The 16,144-nt window shown below is 40.3% G+C and overlaps 8 non-coding genes across 8 annotated transcripts; all 8 read right to left on the reverse strand.

Annotated features, from left to right (window-relative positions):
- Positions 1-1,142: 1,142 nt before the first annotated feature.
- LOC141367578 (5S ribosomal RNA) lies at positions 1,143-1,261 on the reverse strand. Its single transcript, XR_012371930.1, has one exon. It is a non-coding gene; the product is annotated as a 5S ribosomal RNA (ribosomal RNA).
- Positions 1,262-3,086: 1,825 nt separating this feature from the next.
- LOC129449294 (5S ribosomal RNA) lies at positions 3,087-3,205 on the reverse strand. The gene has a single exon (XR_008646049.1). It is a non-coding gene; the product is annotated as a 5S ribosomal RNA (ribosomal RNA).
- Positions 3,206-5,024: 1,819 nt separating this feature from the next.
- On the reverse strand, positions 5,025-5,143 carry LOC129449287 (5S ribosomal RNA). Its single transcript, XR_008646041.1, has one exon. It is a non-coding gene; the product is annotated as a 5S ribosomal RNA (ribosomal RNA).
- Positions 5,144-6,970: 1,827 nt separating this feature from the next.
- LOC141367580 (5S ribosomal RNA) lies at positions 6,971-7,089 on the reverse strand. The gene has a single exon (XR_012371931.1). It is a non-coding gene; the product is annotated as a 5S ribosomal RNA (ribosomal RNA).
- Positions 7,090-8,925: 1,836 nt separating this feature from the next.
- Positions 8,926-9,044, reverse strand: LOC141367581 (5S ribosomal RNA). Its single transcript, XR_012371932.1, has one exon. It is a non-coding gene; the product is annotated as a 5S ribosomal RNA (ribosomal RNA).
- A 1,841-nt stretch (positions 9,045-10,885) lies between these two features.
- LOC141367582 (5S ribosomal RNA) lies at positions 10,886-11,004 on the reverse strand. The gene has a single exon (XR_012371933.1). It is a non-coding gene; the product is annotated as a 5S ribosomal RNA (ribosomal RNA).
- A 1,835-nt stretch (positions 11,005-12,839) lies between these two features.
- LOC129449305 (5S ribosomal RNA) lies at positions 12,840-12,958 on the reverse strand. The gene has a single exon (XR_008646060.1). It is a non-coding gene; the product is annotated as a 5S ribosomal RNA (ribosomal RNA).
- A 1,847-nt stretch (positions 12,959-14,805) lies between these two features.
- LOC129449316 (5S ribosomal RNA) lies at positions 14,806-14,924 on the reverse strand. Its single transcript, XR_008646071.1, has one exon. It is a non-coding gene; the product is annotated as a 5S ribosomal RNA (ribosomal RNA).
- Positions 14,925-16,144: the final 1,220 nt, after the last annotated feature.

Consider the following 16,144-nt stretch of genomic DNA (forward strand, 5'->3'; position numbering starts at 1 on the left):
AATAGGCGCCCCGAAGCTTTACAAAACACAAACAATAATGTACTGTATGAGCGAAAGAACAAATAGGGTACATTATTTCAGCGCAAAAAAAAAAAAAAAAAAAAAAATCTGGCGAACGGGATGGCGAATGGGCTTCGCATAATTCCTTGTAACTGGATTGGTATATGTATGAATGACGTCATCGGGATTCCCCAGAAACTGCCAATGAACGGATTTGAGAAAATTGCAGGTGCGGATCGCTGCAAACGGAGGAACGTAACAATAAATATCAATAAATAATTAAAAAGAAAATAAATTAAATAAATAAATAAATCGAAAATTTAATGAATAAAAATAAATAAATTAATAATAAATGATAGTGTAAATGAAATACATAAATAAATAAATAAATATATCAAGTAAAAAAATGAATAAATGTTTATAGATGGATGGATGGATGGATGGATGGATGGATGGATAGATAGATAGATAGATAGATAGATAGATAGATAGATAGATAGATAGATAGATAGATAGATAGATAGAAAGATAGAAAGATAGATAGATAGATAGATAGAGAGAGAGAGAGAGAGAGAGAGAGAGAGAGAGAGATAAAAACCACGCCAGCTTTTAGTCACAGCACTCATTCATCGAAAATGAAAAGTCTTTGCTAAATAGTGCTAATAACAGATACGCAAAAATATTTGACAGCTTTGTAAAGAGTGCACGTTGTAATGGTGTTAACAACTGCTTATGATTTATGCAGTGTCTCTTTAACCCGGCCCCTGTCCTATACAGAGGAGCAAACGAATGGGGCTGATTTAACTAAACTAACTTTTGCCCTTCAAAGAACAGACCATGCAGCACATACGCTCGTTCTTCCACGTGAATGGCGTCAAATCACCTGCAACACAGCGCTCTGTTAATGAGCGCTCCTCTGCCCCGTGCTGCTGTGGGCAGTGAGCAAAAAGCCCAAAATGAAGCCTCTGACCGCCCCCTGGTGGGGGAAGGGAAAATGACGAGACTGAGCCGGCCCTTTGGCACACAGAAACGGAGAAGAGACGAGCCAATGCAGAGCACCGAAAGCAAAGGCACCAGTCGGCGCAAAAGGAGAAAAGCGAGCATGGGCGAAGGGCTTCCGGTACAGAGGAAGGAAAAGCAAAAGCTTACAGCACCTGGTATTCCCAGGCGGTCTCCCATCCAAGTACTAACCAGGCCCGACCCTGCTTAGCTTCCGAGATCGGACGAGATCGGGCGTGCTCAGGGTGGTATGGCCGTAAGCGAGAGGTGCTGTCAAAACGGGCCTCTTAAACAACACCCATACGTGTGTAAGCTATTTAAATAAATAGATATAGATAGATAGATAGATAAATAAATAAATAATTAATTAAACATAAAGTAAAACATTAAAACTGCAATAAATAAAAGTTACGACCCAGAAGGGCAATGACAGGCATGTTTTATTAATGTTTTGTCCGGAGTAGTATGCGTTATGGAAAAAAGAAGACCCGGACGCAACAGACATCTAAAAGTGGTTTATTATACACAAATACAGGTGCAGGGCATGAGTCCGGTGAAAGGGGTAGTGGGAACAATATTTATTCATAGAAAGAGAACACGTACACAGTTGTGAGGGGAGAAGGGACAAGAGCCGTGCCACATAAAAAGCAACGAAAAAACCACTGCACACTCCAGCTATACGTAAGCTCTCTAATCTATCTACAAAAGAAAATAATTATAGATAAATCTTCAGCGTCAGCCACGCCATAGCTAACCTACTCTGGCTAACAAAATCACAAAACGTACAGCGGGTGGCACACGCTCTATTTGGCAGCTATAAATACCACGTGTAGTAGCCTACGTCACGTGACATCCATACCTGTCCGGCTCTCCCAACGAACAAACAAACAAGACATCCGAAATGGGACAAAGTAACGAACAAGAGGACAGGGGAGAACAATAGGCGCCCCGAAGCTTTACAAAACACAAACAATAATGTACTGTATGAGCGAAAGAACAAATAGGGTACATTATTTCAGCGCAAAAAAAAAAAAAAAAAAAATCTGGCGAACGGGATGGCGAATGGGCTTCGCATAATTCCTTGTAACTGGATTGGTATATGTATGAATGACGTCATCGGGATTCCCCAGAAACTGCCAATGAACGGATTTGAGAAAATTGCAGGTGCGGATCGCTGCAAACGGAGGAACGTAACAATAAATATCAATAAATAATTAAAAAGAAAATAAATTAAATAAATAAATAAATCGAAAATTTAATGAATAAAAATAAATAAATTAATAATAAATGATAGTGTAAATGAAATACATAAATAAATAAATAAATATATCAAGTAAAAAAATGAATAAATGTTTATAGATGGATGGATGGATGGATGGATGGATGGATGGATAGATAGATAGATAGATAGATAGATAGATAGATAGATAGATAGATAGATAGATAGATAGATAGATAGATAGATAGAAAGATAGAAAGATAGATAGATAGATAGATAGAGAGAGAGAGAGAGAGAGAGAGAGAGAGAGAGAGAGATAAAAACCACGCCAGCTTTTAGTCACAGCACTCATTCATCGAAAATGAAAAGTCTTTGCTAAATAGTGCTAATAACAGATACGCAAAAATATTTGACAGCTTTGTAAAGAGTGCACGTTGTAATGGTGTTAACAACTGCTTATGATTTATGCAGTGTCTCTTTAACCCGGCCCCTGTCCTATACAGAGGAGCAAACGAATGGGGCTGATTTAACTAAACTAACTTTTGCCCTTCAAAGAACAGACCATGCAGCACATACGCTCGTTCTTCCACGTGAATGGCGTCAAATCACCTGCAACACAGCGCTCTGTTAATGAGCGCTCCTCTGCCCCGTGCTGCTGTGGGCAGTGAGCAAAAAGCCCAAAATGAAGCCTCTGACCGCCCCCTGGTGGGGGAAGGGAAAATGACGAGACTGAGCCGGCCCTTTGGCACACAGAAACGGAGAAGAGACGAGCCAATGCAGAGCACCGAAAGCAAAGGCACCAGTCGGCGCAAAAGGAGAAAAGCGAGCATGGGCGAAGGGCTTCCGGTACAGAGGAAGGAAAAGCAAAAGCTTACAGCACCTGGTATTCCCAGGCGGTCTCCCATCCAAGTACTAACCAGGCCCGACCCTGCTTAGCTTCCGAGATCGGACGAGATCGGGCGTGCTCAGGGTGGTATGGCCGTAAGCGAGAGGTGCTGTCAAAACGGGCCTCTTAAACAACACCCATACGTGTGTAAGCTATTTAAATAAATAGATATAGATAGATAAATAAATAAATAAATAAATAAATAATTAAACATAAAGTAAAACATTAAAACTGCAATAAATAAAAGTTACGACCCAGAAGGGCAATGACAGGCATGTTTTATTAATGTTTTGTCCGGAGTAGTATGCGTTATGGAAAAAAGAAGACCCGGACGCAACAGACATCTAAAAGTGGTTTATTATACACAAATACAGGTGCAGGGCATGAGTCCGGTGAAAGGGGTAGTGGGAACAATATTTATTCATAGAAAGAGAACACGTACACAGTTGTGAGGGGAGAAGGGACAAGAGCCGTGCCACATAAAAAGCAACGAAAAAACCACTGCACACTCCAGCTATACGTAAGCTCTCTAATCTATCTACAAAAGAAAATAATTATAGATAAATCTTCAGCGTCAGCCACGCCATAGCTAACCTACTCTGGCTAACAAAATCACAAAACGTACAGCGGGTGGCACACGCTCTATTTGGCAGCTATAAATACCACGTGTAGTAGCCTACGTCACGTGACATCCATACCTGTCCGGCTCTCCCAACGAACAAACAAACAAGACATCCGAAATGGGACAAAGTAACGAACAAGAGGACAGGGGAGAACAATAGGCGCCCCGAAGCTTTACAAAACACAAACAATAATGTACTGTATGAGCGAAAGAACAAATAGGGTACATTATTTCAGCGCAAAAAAAAAAAAAAAAAAAATCTGGCGAACGGGATGGCGAATGGGCTTCGCATAATTCCTTGTAACTGGATTGGTATATGTATGAATGACGTCATCGGGATTCCCCAGAAACTGCCAATGAACGGATTTGAGAAAATTGCAGGTGCGGATCGCTGCAAACGGAGGAACGTAACAATAAATATCAATAAATAATTAAAAAGAAAATAAATTAAATAAATAAATAAATCGAAAATTTAATGAATAAAAATAAATAAATTAATAATAAATGATAGTGTAAATGAAATACATAAATAAATAAATAAATATATCAAGTAAAAAAATGAATAAATGTTTATAGATGGATGGATGGATGGATGGATGGATGGATGGATAGATAGATAGATAGATAGATAGATAGATAGATAGATAGATAGATAGATAGATAGATAGATAGATAGAAAGATAGAAAGATAGATAGATAGATAGATAGAGAGAGAGAGAGAGAGAGAGAGAGAGAGAGAGAGAGAGATAAAAACCACGCCAGCTTTTAGTCACAGCACTCATTCATCGAAAATGAAAAGTCTTTGCTAAATAGTGCTAATAACAGATACGCAAAAATATTTGACAGCTTTGTAAAGAGTGCACGTTGTAATGGTGTTAACAACTGCTTATGATTTATGCAGTGTCTCTTTAACCCGGCCCCTGTCCTATACAGAGGAGCAAACGAATGGGGCTGATTTAACTAAACTAACTTTTGCCCTTCAAAGAACAGACCATGCAGCACATACGCTCGTTCTTCCACGTGAATGGCGTCAAATCACCTGCAACACAGCGCTCTGTTAATGAGCGCTCCTCTGCCCCGTGCTGCTGTGGGCAGTGAGCAAAAAGCCCAAAATGAAGCCTCTGACCGCCCCCTGGTGGGGGAAGGGAAAATGACGAGACTGAGCCGGCCCTTTGGCACACAGAAACGGAGAAGAGACGAGCCAATGCAGAGCACCGAAAGCAAAGGCACCAGTCGGCGCAAAAGGAGAAAAGCGAGCATGGGCGAAGGGCTTCCGGTACAGAGGAAGGAAAAGCAAAAGCTTACAGCACCTGGTATTCCCAGGCGGTCTCCCATCCAAGTACTAACCAGGCCCGACCCTGCTTAGCTTCCGAGATCGGACGAGATCGGGCGTGCTCAGGGTGGTATGGCCGTAAGCGAGAGGTGCTGTCAAAACGGGCCTCTTAAACAACACCCATACGTGTGTAAGCTATTTAAATAAATAGATATAGATAGATAAATAAATAAATAAATAAATAAATAATTAAACATAAAGTAAAACATTAAAACTGCAATAAATAAAAGTTACGACCCAGAAGGGCAATGACAGGCATGTTTTATTAATGTTTTGTCCGGAGTAGTATGCGTTATGGAAAAAAGAAGACCCGGACGCAACAGACATCTAAAAGTGGTTTATTATACACAAATACAGGTGCAGGGCATGAGTCCGGTGAAAGGGGTAGTGGGAACAATATTTATTCATAGAAAGAGAACACGTACACAGTTGTGAGGGGAGAAGGGACAAGAGCCGTGCCACATAAAAAGCAACGAAAAAACCACTGCACACTCCAGCTATACGTAAGCTCTCTAATCTATCTACAAAAGAAAATAATTATAGATAAATCTTCAGCGTCAGCCACGCCATAGCTAACCTACTCTGGCTAACAAAATCACAAAACGTACAGCGGGTGGCACACGCTCTATTTGGCAGCTATAAATACCACGTGTAGTAGCCTACGTCACGTGACATCCATACCTGTCCGGCTCTCCCAACGAACAAACAAACAAGACATCCGAAATGGGACAAAGTAACGAACAAGAGGACAGGGGAGAACAATAGGCGCCCCGAAGCTTTACAAAACACAAACAATAATGTACTGTATGAGCGAAAGAACAAATAGGGTACATTATTTCAGCGCAAAAAAAAAAAAAAAAAAAATCTGGCGAACGGGATGGCGAATGGGCTTCGCATAATTCCTTGTAACTGGATTGGTATATGTATGAATGACGTCATCGGGATTCCCCAGAAACTGCCAATGAACGGATTTGAGAAAATTGCAGGTGCGGATCGCTGCAAACGGAGGAACGTAACAATAAATATCAATAAATAATTAAAAAGAAAATAAATTAAATAAATAAATAAATCGAAAATTTAATGAATAAAAATAAATAAATTAATAATAAATGATAGTGTAAATGAAATACATAAATAAATAAATAAATATATCAAGTAAAAAAATGAATAAATGTTTATAGATGGATGGATGGATGGATGGATGGATGGATGGATAGATAGATAGATAGATAGATAGATAGATAGATAGATAGATAGATAGATAGATAGATAGATAGATAGATAGATAGATAGAAAGATAGAAAGATAGATAGATAGATAGATAGAGAGAGAGAGAGAGAGAGAGAGAGAGAGAGAGAGATAAAAACCACGCCAGCTTTTAGTCACAGCACTCATTCATCGAAAATGAAAAGTCTTTGCTAAATAGTGCTAATAACAGATACGCAAAAATATTTGACAGCTTTGTAAAGAGTGCACGTTGTAATGGTGTTAACAACTGCTTATGATTTATGCAGTGTCTCTTTAACCCGGCCCCTGTCCTATACAGAGGAGCAAACGAATGGGGCTGATTTAACTAAACTAACTTTTGCCCTTCAAAGAACAGACCATGCAGCACATACGCTCGTTCTTCCACGTGAATGGCGTCAAATCACCTGCAACACAGCGCTCTGTTAATGAGCGCTCCTCTGCCCCGTGCTGCTGTGGGCAGTGAGCAAAAAGCCCAAAATGAAGCCTCTGACCGCCCCCTGGTGGGGGAAGGGAAAATGACGAGACTGAGCCGGCCCTTTGGCACACAGAAACGGAGAAGAGACGAGCCAATGCAGAGCACCGAAAGCAAAGGCACCAGTCGGCGCAAAAGGAGAAAAGCGAGCATGGGCGAAGGGCTTCCGGTACAGAGGAAGGAAAAGCAAAAGCTTACAGCACCTGGTATTCCCAGGCGGTCTCCCATCCAAGTACTAACCAGGCCCGACCCTGCTTAGCTTCCGAGATCGGACGAGATCGGGCGTGCTCAGGGTGGTATGGCCGTAAGCGAGAGGTGCTGTCAAAACGGGCCTCTTAAACAACACCCATACGTGTGTAAGCTATTTAAATAAATAGATATAGATAGATAAATAAATAAATAAATAAATAAATAATTAAACATAAAGTAAAACATTAAAACTGCAATAAATAAAAGTTACGACCCAGAAGGGCAATGACAGGCATGTTTTATTAATGTTTTGTCCGGAGTAGTATGCGTTATGGAAAAAAGAAGACCCGGACGCAACAGACATCTAAAAGTGGTTTATTATACACAAATACAGGTGCAGGGCATGAGTCCGGTGAAAGGGGTAGTGGGAACAATATTTATTCATAGAAAGAGAACACGTACACAGTTGTGAGGGGAGAAGGGACAAGAGCCGTGCCACATAAAAAGCAACGAAAAAACCACTGCACACTCCAGCTATACGTAAGCTCTCTAATCTATCTACAAAAGAAAATAATTATAGATAAATCTTCAGCGTCAGCCACGCCATAGCTAACCTACTCTGGCTAACAAAATCACAAAACGTACAGCGGGTGGCACACGCTCTATTTGGCAGCTATAAATACCACGTGTAGTAGCCTACGTCACGTGACATCCATACCTGTCCGGCTCTCCCAACGAACAAACAAACAAGACATCCGAAATGGGACAAAGTAACGAACAAGAGGACAGGGGAGAACAATAGGCGCCCCGAAGCTTTACAAAACACAAACAATAATGTACTGTATGAGCGAAAGAACAAATAGGGTACATTATTTCAGCGCAAAAAAAAAAAAAAAAAAAATCTGGCGAACGGGATGGCGAATGGGCTTCGCATAATTCCTTGTAACTGGATTGGTATATGTATGAATGACGTCATCGGGATTCCCCAGAAACTGCCAATGAACGGATTTGAGAAAATTGCAGGTGCGGATCGCTGCAAACGGAGGAACGTAACAATAAATATCAATAAATAATTAAAAAGAAAATAAATTAAATAAATAAATAAATCGAAAATTTAATGAATAAAAATAAATAAATTAATAATAAATGATAGTGTAAATGAAATACATAAATAAATAAATAAATATATCAAGTAAAAAAATGAATAAATGTTTATAGATGGATGGATGGATGGATGGATGGATGGATGATAGATAGATAGATAGATAGATAGATAGATAGATAGATAGATAGATAGATAGATAGATAGATAGATAGATAGATAGATAGATAGAAAGATAGAAAGATAGATAGATAGATAGATAGAGAGAGAGAGAGAGAGAGAGAGAGAGAGAGAGAGAGAGAGATAAAAACCACGCCAGCTTTTAGTCACAGCACTCATTCATCGAAAATGAAAAGTCTTTGCTAAATAGTGCTAATAACAGATACGCAAAAATATTTGACAGCTTTGTAAAGAGTGCACGTTGTAATGGTGTTAACAACTGCTTATGATTTATGCAGTGTCTCTTTAACCCGGCCCCTGTCCTATACAGAGGAGCAAACGAATGGGGCTGATTTAACTAAACTAACTTTTGCCCTTCAAAGAACAGACCATGCAGCACATACGCTCGTTCTTCCACGTGAATGGCGTCAAATCACCTGCAACACAGCGCTCTGTTAATGAGCGCTCCTCTGCCCCGTGCTGCTGTGGGCAGTGAGCAAAAAGCCCAAAATGAAGCCTCTGACCGCCCCCTGGTGGGGGAAGGGAAAATGACGAGACTGAGCCGGCCCTTTGGCACACAGAAACGGAGAAGAGACGAGCCAATGCAGAGCACCGAAAGCAAAGGCACCAGTCGGCGCAAAAGGAGAAAAGCGAGCATGGGCGAAGGGCTTCCGGTACAGAGGAAGGAAAAGCAAAAGCTTACAGCACCTGGTATTCCCAGGCGGTCTCCCATCCAAGTACTAACCAGGCCCGACCCTGCTTAGCTTCCGAGATCGGACGAGATCGGGCGTGCTCAGGGTGGTATGGCCGTAAGCGAGAGGTGCTGTCAAAACGGGCCTCTTAAACAACACCCATACGTGTGTAAGCTATTTAAATAAATAGATATAGATAGATAAATAAATAAATAAATAAATAAATAATTAAACATAAAGTAAAACATTAAAACTGCAATAAATAAAAGTTACGACCCAGAAGGGCAATGACAGGCATGTTTTATTAATGTTTTGTCCGGAGTAGTATGCGTTATGGAAAAAAGAAGACCCGGACGCAACAGACATCTAAAAGTGGTTTATTATACACAAATACAGGTGCAGGGCATGAGTCCGGTGAAAGGGGTAGTGGGAACAATATTTATTCATAGAAAGAGAACACGTACACAGTTGTGAGGGGAGAAGGGACAAGAGCCGTGCCACATAAAAAGCAACGAAAAAACCACTGCACACTCCAGCTATACGTAAGCTCTCTAATCTATCTACAAAAGAAAATAATTATAGATAAATCTTCAGCGTCAGCCACGCCATAGCTAACCTACTCTGGCTAACAAAATCACAAAACGTACAGCGGGTGGCACACGCTCTATTTGGCAGCTATAAATACCACGTGTAGTAGCCTACGTCACGTGACATCCATACCTGTCCGGCTCTCCCAACGAACAAACAAACAAGACATCCGAAATGGGACAAAGTAACGAACAAGAGGACAGGGGAGAACAATAGGCGCCCCGAAGCTTTACAAAACACAAACAATAATGTACTGTATGAGCGAAAGAACAAATAGGGTACATTATTTCAGCGCAAAAAAAAAAAAAAAAAAAATCTGGCGAACGGGATGGCGAATGGGCTTCGCATAATTCCTTGTAACTGGATTGGTATATGTATGAATGACGTCATCGGGATTCCCCAGAAACTGCCAATGAACGGATTTGAGAAAATTGCAGGTGCGGATCGCTGCAAACGGAGGAACGTAACAATAAATATCAATAAATAATTAAAAAGAAAATAAATTAAATAAATAAATAAATCGAAAATTTAATGAATAAAAATAAATAAATTAATAATAAATGATAGTGTAAATGAAATACATAAATAAATAAATAAATATATCAAGTAAAAAAATGAATAAATGTTTATAGATGGATGGATGGATGGATGGATGGATGGATGGATAGATAGATAGATAGATAGATAGATAGATAGATAGATAGATAGATAGATAGATAGATAGATAGATAGATAGATAGATAGATAGATAGAAAGATAGAAAGATAGATAGATAGATAGATAGAGAGAGAGAGAGAGAGAGAGAGAGAGAGAGAGAGAGAGAGATAAAAACCACGCCAGCTTTTAGTCACAGCACTCATTCATCGAAAATGAAAAGTCTTTGCTAAATAGTGCTAATAACAGATACGCAAAAATATTTGACAGCTTTGTAAAGAGTGCACGTTGTAATGGTGTTAACAACTGCTTATGATTTATGCAGTGTCTCTTTAACCCGGCCCCTGTCCTATACAGAGGAGCAAACGAATGGGGCTGATTTAACTAAACTAACTTTTGCCCTTCAAAGAACAGACCATGCAGCACATACGCTCGTTCTTCCACGTGAATGGCGTCAAATCACCTGCAACACAGCGCTCTGTTAATGAGCGCTCCTCTGCCCCGTGCTGCTGTGGGCAGTGAGCAAAAAGCCCAAAATGAAGCCTCTGACCGCCCCCTGGTGGGGGAAGGGAAAATGACGAGACTGAGCCGGCCCTTTGGCACACAGAAACGGAGAAGAGACGAGCCAATGCAGAGCACCGAAAGCAAAGGCACCAGTCGGCGCAAAAGGAGAAAAGCGAGCATGGGCGAAGGGCTTCCGGTACAGAGGAAGGAAAAGCAAAAGCTTACAGCACCTGGTATTCCCAGGCGGTCTCCCATCCAAGTACTAACCAGGCCCGACCCTGCTTAGCTTCCGAGATCGGACGAGATCGGGCGTGCTCAGGGTGGTATGGCCGTAAGCGAGAGGTGCTGTCAAAACGGGCCTCTTAAACAACACCCATACGTGTGTAAGCTATTTAAATAAATAGATATAGATAGATAAATAAATAAATAAATAAATAAATAATTAAACATAAAGTAAAACATTAAAACTGCAATAAATAAAAGTTACGACCCAGAAGGGCAATGACAGGCATGTTTTATTAATGTTTTGTCCGGAGTAGTATGCGTTATGGAAAAAAGAAGACCCGGACGCAACAGACATCTAAAAGTGGTTTATTATACACAAATACAGGTGCAGGGCATGAGTCCGGTGAAAGGGGTAGTGGGAACAATATTTATTCATAGAAAGAGAACACGTACACAGTTGTGAGGGGAGAAGGGACAAGAGCCGTGCCACATAAAAAGCAACGAAAAAACCACTGCACACTCCAGCTATACGTAAGCTCTCTAATCTATCTACAAAAGAAAATAATTATAGATAAATCTTCAGCGTCAGCCACGCCATAGCTAACCTACTCTGGCTAACAAAATCACAAAACGTACAGCGGGTGGCACACGCTCTATTTGGCAGCTATAAATACCACGTGTAGTAGCCTACGTCACGTGACATCCATACCTGTCCGGCTCTCCCAACGAACAAACAAACAAGACATCCGAAATGGGACAAAGTAACGAACAAGAGGACAGGGGAGAACAATAGGCGCCCCGAAGCTTTACAAAACACAAACAATAATGTACTGTATGAGCGAAAGAACAAATAGGGTACATTATTTCAGCGCAAAAAAAAAAAAAAAAAAAATCTGGCGAACGGGATGGCGAATGGGCTTCGCATAATTCCTTGTAACTGGATTGGTATATGTATGAATGACGTCATCGGGATTCCCCAGAAACTGCCAATGAACGGATTTGAGAAAATTGCAGGTGCGGATCGCTGCAAACGGAGGAACGTAACAATAAATATCAATAAATAATTAAAAAGAAAATAAATTAAATAAATAAATAAATCGAAAATTTAATGAACAAAAATAAATAAATTAATAATAAATGATAGTGTAAATGAAATACATAAATAAATAAATAAATATATCAAGTAAAAAAATGAATAAATGTTTATAGATGGATGGATGGATGGATGGATGGATGGATGGATAGATAGATAGATAGATAGATAGATAGATAGATAGATAGATAGATAGATAGATAGATAGATAGATAGATAGATAGATAGAAAGATAGAAAGATAGATAGATAGATAGATAGAGAGAGAGAGAGAGAGAGAGAGAGAGAGAGAGAGAGAGAGAGATAAAAACCACGCCAGCTTTTAGTCACAGCACTCATTCATCGAAAATGAAAAGTCTTTGCTAAATAGTGCTAATAACAGATACGCAAAAATATTTGACAGCTTTGTAAAGAGTGCACGTTGTAATGGTGTTAACAACTGCTTATGATTTATGCAGTGTCTCTTTAACCCGGCCCCTGTCCTATACAGAGGAGCAAACGAATGGGGCTGATTTAACTAAACTAACTTTTGCCCTTCAAAGAACAGACCATGCAGCACATACGCTCGTTCTTCCACGTGAATGGCGTCAAATCACCTGCAACACAGCGCTCTGTTAATGAGCGCTCCTCTGCCCCGTGCTGCTGTGGGCAGTGAGCAAAAAGCCCAAAATGAAGCCTCTGACCGCCCCCTGGTGGGGGAAGGGAAAATGACGAGACTGAGCCGGCCCTTTGGCACACAGAAACGGAGAAGAGACGAGCCAATGCAGAGCACCGAAAGCAAAGGCACCAGTCGGCGCAAAAGGAGAAAAGCGAGCATGGGCGAAGGGCTTCCGGTACAGAGGAAGGAAAAGCAAAAGCTTACAGCACCTGGTATTCCCAGGCGGTCTCCCATCCAAGTACTAACCAGGCCCGACCCTGCTTAGCTTCCGAGATCGGACGAGATCGGGCGTGCTCAGGGTGGTATGGCCGTAAGCGAGAGGTGCTGTCAAAACGGGCCTCTTAAACAACACCCATACGTGTGTAAGCTATTTAAATAAATAGATATAGATAGATAAATAAATAAATAAATAAATAAATAATTAAACATAAAGTAAAACATTAAAACTGCAATAAATAAAAGTTACGACCCAGAAGGGCAATGACAGGCATGTTTTATTAATGTTTTGTCCGGAGTAGTATGCGTTATGGAAAAAAGAAGACCCGGACGCAACAGACATCTAAAAGTGGTTTATTATACACAAATACAGGTGCAGGGCATGAGTCCGGTGAAAGGGGTAGTGGGAACAATATTTATTCATAGAAAGAGAACACGTACACAGTTGTGAGGGGAGAAGGGACAAGAGCCGTGCCACATAAAAAGCAACGAAAAAACCACTGCACACTCCAGCTATACGTAAGCTCTCTAATCTATCTACAAAAGAAAATAATTATAGATAAATCTTCAGCGTCAGCCACGCCATAGCTAACCTACTCTGGCTAACAAAATCACAAAACGTACAGCGGGTGGCACACGCTCTATTTGGCAGCTATAAATACCACGTGTAGTAGCCTACGTCACGTGACATCCATACCTGTCCGGCTCTCCCAACGAACAAACAAACAAGACATCCGAAATGGGACAAAGTAACGAACAAGAGGACAGGGGAGAACAATAGGCGCCCCGAAGCTTTACAAAACACAAACAATAATGTACTGTATGAGCGAAAGAACAAATAGGGTACATTATTTCAGCGCAAAAAAAAAAAAAAAAAAAATCTGGCGAACGGGATGGCGAATGGGCTTCGCATAATTCCTTGTAACTGGATTGGTATATGTATGAATGACGTCATCGGGATTCCCCAGAAACTGCCAATGAACGGATTTGAGAAAATTGCAGGTGCGGATCGCTGCAAACGGAGGAACGTAACAATAAATATCAATAAATAATTAAAAAGAAAATAAATTAAATAAATAAATAAATCGAAAATTTAATGAATAAAAATAAATAAATTAATAATAAATGATAGTGTAAATGAAATACATAAATAAATAAATAAATATATCAAGTAAAAAAATGAATAAATGTTTATAGATGGATGGATGGATGGATGGATGGATGGATGGATAGATAGATAGATAGATAGATAGATAGATAGATAGATAGATAGATAGATAGATAGATAGATAGATAGATAGATAGATAGATAGATAGATAGAAAGATAGAAAGATAGATAGATAGATAGATAGAGAGAGAGAGAGAGAGAGAGAGAGAGAGAGAGAGAGAGAGAGATAAAAACCACGCCAGCTTTTAGTCACAGCACTCATTCATCGAAAATGAAAAGTCTTTGCTAAATAGTGCTAATAACAGATACGCAAAAATATTTGACAGCTTTGTAAAGAGTGCACGTTGTAATGGTGTTAACAACTGCTTATGATTTATGCAGTGTCTCTTTAACCCGGCCCCTGTCCTATACAGAGGAGCAAACGAATGGGGCTGATTTAACTAAACTAACTTTTGCCCTTCAAAGAACAGACCATGCAGCACATACGCTCGTTCTTCCACGTGAATGGCGTCAAATCACCTGCAACACAGCGCTCTGTTAATGAGCGCTCCTCTGCCCCGTGCTGCTGTGGGCAGTGAGCAAAAAGCCCAAAATGAAGCCTCTGACCGCCCCCTGGTGGGGGAAGGGAAAATGACGAGACTGAGCCGGCCCTTTGGCACACAGAAACGGAGAAGAGACGAGCCAATGCAGAGCACCGAAAGCAAAGGCACCAGTCGGCGCAAAAGGAGAAAAGCGAGCATGGGCGAAGGGCTTCCGGTACAGAGGAAGGAAAAGCAAAAGCTTACAGCACCTGGTATTCCCAGGCGGTCTCCCATCCAAGTACTAACCAGGCCCGACCCTGCTTAGCTTCCGAGATCGGACGAGATCGGGCGTGCTCAGGGTGGTATGGCCGTAAGCGAGAGGTGCTGTCAAAACGGGCCTCTTAAACAACACCCATACGTGTGTAAGCTATTTAAATAAATAGATATAGATAGATAAATAAATAAATAAATAAATAAATAATTAAACATAAAGTAAAACATTAAAACTGCAATAAATAAAAGTTACGACCCAGAAGGGCAATGACAGGCATGTTTTATTAATGTTTTGTCCGGAGTAGTATGCGTTATGGAAAAAAGAAGACCCGGACGCAACAGACATCTAAAAGTGGTTTATTATACACAAATACAGGTGCAGGGCATGAGTCCGGTGAAAGGGGTAGTGGGAACAATATTTATTCATAGAAAGAGAACACGTACACAGTTGTGAGGGGAGAAGGGACAAGAGCCGTGCCACATAAAAAGCAACGAAAAAACCACTGCACACTCCAGCTATACGTAAGCTCTCTAATCTATCTACAAAAGAAAATAATTATAGATAAATCTTCAGCGTCAGCCACGCCATAGCTAACCTACTCTGGCTAACAAAATCACAAAACGTACAGCGGGTGGCACACGCTCTATTTGGCAGCTATAAATACCACGTGTAGTAGCCTACGTCACGTGACATCCATACCTGTCCGGCTCTCCCAACGAACAAACAAACAAGACATCCGAAATGGGACAAAGTAACGAACAAGAGGACAGGGGAGAACAATAGGCGCCCCGAAGCTTTACAAAACACAAACAATAATGTACTGTATGAGCGAAAGAACAAATAGGGTACATTATTTCAGCGCAAAAAAAAAAAAAAAAAAAATCTGGCGAACGGGATGGCGAATGGGCTTCGCATAATTCCTTGTAACTGGATTGGTATATGTATGAATGACGTCATCGGGATTCCCCAGAAACTGCCAATGAACGGATTTGAGAAAATTGCAGGTGCGGATCGCTGCAAACGGAGGAACGTAACAATAAATATCAATAAATAATTAAAAAGAAAATAAATTAAATAAATAAATAAATCGAAAATTTAATGAATAAAAATAAATAAATTAATAATAAATGATAGTGTAAATGAAATACATAAATAAATAAATAAATATATCAAGTAAAAAAATGAATAAATGTTTATAGATGGATGGATGGATGGATGGATGGATGGATAGATAGATAGATAGATAGATAGATAGATAGATAGATAGATAGATAGATAGAAAGATAGAAAGATAGATAGATAGATAGATAGAGAGAGAGAGA

Source organism: Misgurnus anguillicaudatus, chromosome 10 (assembly GCF_027580225.2).
Source record: "Misgurnus anguillicaudatus chromosome 10, ASM2758022v2, whole genome shotgun sequence".
Lineage (NCBI taxonomy): Eukaryota > Metazoa > Chordata > Actinopteri > Cypriniformes > Cobitidae > Misgurnus > Misgurnus anguillicaudatus.